Source organism: Erigeron canadensis, chromosome 1, assembly GCF_010389155.1.
Source record: "Erigeron canadensis isolate Cc75 chromosome 1, C_canadensis_v1, whole genome shotgun sequence".
Lineage (NCBI taxonomy): Eukaryota > Viridiplantae > Streptophyta > Magnoliopsida > Asterales > Asteraceae > Erigeron > Erigeron canadensis.
Genome location: NC_057761.1, coordinates 7,977,249 through 7,981,357, shown reverse-complemented (window position 1 = coordinate 7,981,357; position 4,109 = coordinate 7,977,249).

The following is a 4,109-nucleotide window of genomic DNA, read 5'->3' as shown; positions in this document are numbered from 1 at the left end:
ATTCAGGGGTGGTTATTGATATATAAAGTACTACTTTTTATGCATGTAATAAGCTGTTAATGACAACCTTTAGGGCTGTCATTATCATTTTCCAATTTTATACGGAGTATTATATTATTTGTTCTATATATTTTAAATTAATTTGTTCTTATACGCAATCTCTTAAATGTAGATTATATTTGTTATTTATTTTGGATCTATTATATTTGTATTACGAGTATATTTTTATGTTTTCCTAATAATTTTAATTTATTTATAAGTATCTTTTATATGTGGATTTTATTTCTTTTATTTCTTTATGTATTTATTTAAGATCTACAATATTCATATTATGTTGATTTTCCCAAGTGATTTATTTATTTTGAATCTATCTATTATGTTTTACAAAATTTTCATTTTAAACCATGAACTTTTATTCTGTTTGCAAAATTATTAATAGAGTTTTATTTTTTTCTTTTGATGTAATACTTTATTTTTATTTTTAATTTTATTACTAAAATATATATATTTTTTTATAGAATGCAATTATGTTTACCTTCATATCTGATACTTTAAAGTTTAAAGTCTAAACTAATATATTTATTTGTAGACATTTACCAATGAAAATTAATTTTTAATAATATATTTTATGAAGAATTAAAATCAGTGAGTGTATATAATTTTTTAGAATTATTTTGTTTTTTAATCATTTACTTATATATTATCCAAATTGAGTCATTATACTGTTGATTTTTATAACCTCCTAATATTTATGCATAAACTAACTTGAATCTTAATACAAATCATCTACTAATTTAAAGTTCATAAAAACAATGTCAAAACAATTAAAATCCAAACATGCATATTATTTTAAAATGAGCTTATACTAATTACTAAATAGCTATTGACTTCAATTCTTCTAAGCTCCTAAAGTCCTATTACGAAATAGTCCCTTAAATTGGTAGATATTTGGTCAATGACAAATTTAATTCTCGGTCATTTAACCTTTAACCTTTTAACAAAAACGTATGTGTTCCTAAAAGAAAACTTATGATATAATTTAGATTTGTTAAAAATTATATATTGGACAAAAGATTTGTTAAAAATTTAAATACATTCAAAATCAAACTTATGATATAATTTAGATCATAATTTAATTCGCGAGTTACCATACTTTGTAATTATTTAAAGTATTTGGTTTAATTTTGAATGTATTTAAATTTTAATAATTCAGACCATTGTTTCCGTATTTGAGGGTAAGTTGTACCCTGTTGTGAATTTTATTATGAATCATGTTATTAAAGAACTGTTGGGAATGAAAATAAGATAAGATTTAGGAATGATCATTGGTTTGATGGTGGCAATCTCGCAACTCGGTTTAAAAGGTTGTATGTTTTGACACGGTTTAAAGAATGTTTCGTGTTTGATATTTTTGATGATATGATATGAAAATCCGAATGACATCAATACATTTGTGATGACATAGATGAACAATAACTTTTGGCATTGATTACATGTTGAATCAATAAAACTTAATGAACAACACAATAAGTGTTTGTGAAATTGTCAAAGTCAAAAGAACAAATGTTAATAAATTAAAATTGAACATTTAAATATGTTAATAATTATTTAAGAAAATTGTATATTTGATATATATATATATATATATACTTACTCGCGTATTACGCGGGACAATAATCTAGTTAGTAAATAAAGAAGAGTGGTCATTTAATTAGTTTAAATCATCTATTGAGATTTTAAGAAAAGAGCAAACTACTTTATAAGATAAATTATATATAGATATATAGAATTGGGAATATTGTGATTATAATCGATTTGCAGTAAAGCCCTCGATATTTTGGTATAAAACTTTAAAATGGTGTTAGTAATTTTATTGTGGGGAAGTATCTTAATTAAATAACCTTAATGTTTATCTCAATGTGGTGTTTGGCTATATATTGTCAAAATGGAATTAGTTTAATGAAACCAAAAAAGATAAAGTGAAATTGTACTCGTTAATTAAAATGAAAGAAATTGTTGTGACAATGGCGATTGAAAGGTTAAGAATGGTAAGCCAAACACTACTATGAGATTGAGATAGATGTTCACATTCGAGTGCATTCAAGGAAAGCTAGTGTCCTAATAATGTTATGATTAATTTGATAGGTGTACATATACAAGAACTATGTGTGGATAAAATTGGGCAATGACTAAGGTAAGTAAGTTTGTATACATATAATGTTCCATGGGAGTAACAAGAATTGATAGCTTATTGTTGCTTTGATTATATGTTGGATGTGTGAAAGACCATGGCCTTTGGGTGACTATCCAAGAGTTGATGGCATCGGTATGGATCCATATGCTACTTGATTGTGATTATCCACTTAAGAACATTTATTTAAGACTGGGTTGGCATTATTGTTCCTAAGGACTATCGTGTCCGTGTTATATATATATATATATATATATATATATGTATACAAATGTACTTACTAGGCATTCGCTTATGCTTTTAGTTGATGTTCTATTTTACAGATCGACAACATATAATATAATTTCCTTAGAGTTTCTTTATTATCTGTTATATATAATGTTTTTTTTAATATCTACTCTCTTATAGTGTTTGTCTTTGTTTATGAAAGGTTTTTCTATATATATGTGTATAGTTACGGTGGACAATTTTCTCGACTTATCCAGAACACTTGAATTCTCTCAGAACGTACGTATCGGCTTGCAACTAGGGGTGTTCGTGGTTTGATTTTTACCCGGTTAAACCGTGAACCGAACTGTTTAAAAAACCGAAAAAAACTAAACCGAATTTGAATTTGTTTTTTGGTTTGGTTTGTAACCGAAACCGAACTGTATATTTGGTTTTTGGTTTAATTATGGGTATACGATAACGAAATTGGTTAAACCGAATAACTTTTATCATTATCATGTATTTCAAAAAATATTTAATATTTGTCTTATTTATATGGATTAATACTAATGTACTTCTTACATTAGATGTTTTATTTGTTTATTATATTCATCTTTTTTAATTATTTGAAACGATTGGATAGAAAAAACAATAAAGAACTTGCAAATCGAAGATCAAAAGTTTTTAATCATGATGATAACCAAGAATTTATTTGTTTCAGTCCTTTCTAAGACTAGGTTTTTTTGTGATGATTATGTTACTTATTTATCCATTTCGTGTTTGAACTCTAAAATTACTACTTTGGTGAAAAATTATGAACCTTTTGGTTAAAAACAACTTAGACAAAAATTGTGAATTTGTTTTTTCATATTTGGTTTTTTTGGTTTAAACCGAAACCGACCTGAATTCTAATTTTGTTTTCGGTTTGGTTTTTCAATTTTGAATTAGGTTTTGGTTCGGTTTTGGTTTTGAAAAACAAAAATAAAAAAATCGAAAAACCCGAACCAAATAGACCGAATAACCGAAAACCGAACCGATTAACACCCCTACTTGCAACTATGACTACTGGGTCTTCTCAGCTCCTTATAATAATATAAATACATTTGACGGTGGTTCGGCAATTGGTTCCATGCATGCATCGAAGTGGGTCATATGCATATGTGATATATATACTATATAGGGGTTGGATATTGTAAAATAAGTATTAAAGTAAAACAAATAAGACAGCATCTTGACCCTTAGATTATGATTAAATTGATGCACGAAGATTCACGAAGCAATTGATGCACGATTATTTTTATGATGCATGATGATTTTCAATGAAGCAAGACCTATTGTTTTATTTGTTTTATTTTAATAGTTGTTTTATTTTACCTAAAACCTATATATATATAATCATCTACATGTATTTTGTATAGCAGCTAGCTGTGAAGGAGTGCGAGTTCTGGTGTTCAAGCTAACCTCCCCCGATAGACTTCATCTCACATCAGCTTTTTTTTTTTTTGTTTCCTAAAACACTCCTTCATACACACTACCAATAACATCTCATTCCACAACTCTAGCTTCCTCAACTCTTCTTAAACTTTTTATATTTCTATTTTATATTTCCCAAAAATAAATAAAACATTACATTAATTTAAATTTTATTTTATTAAAATATTACAATAAAAAGGCATATTATATCAAAAATAAAAAAGAGAAGTTAACATTA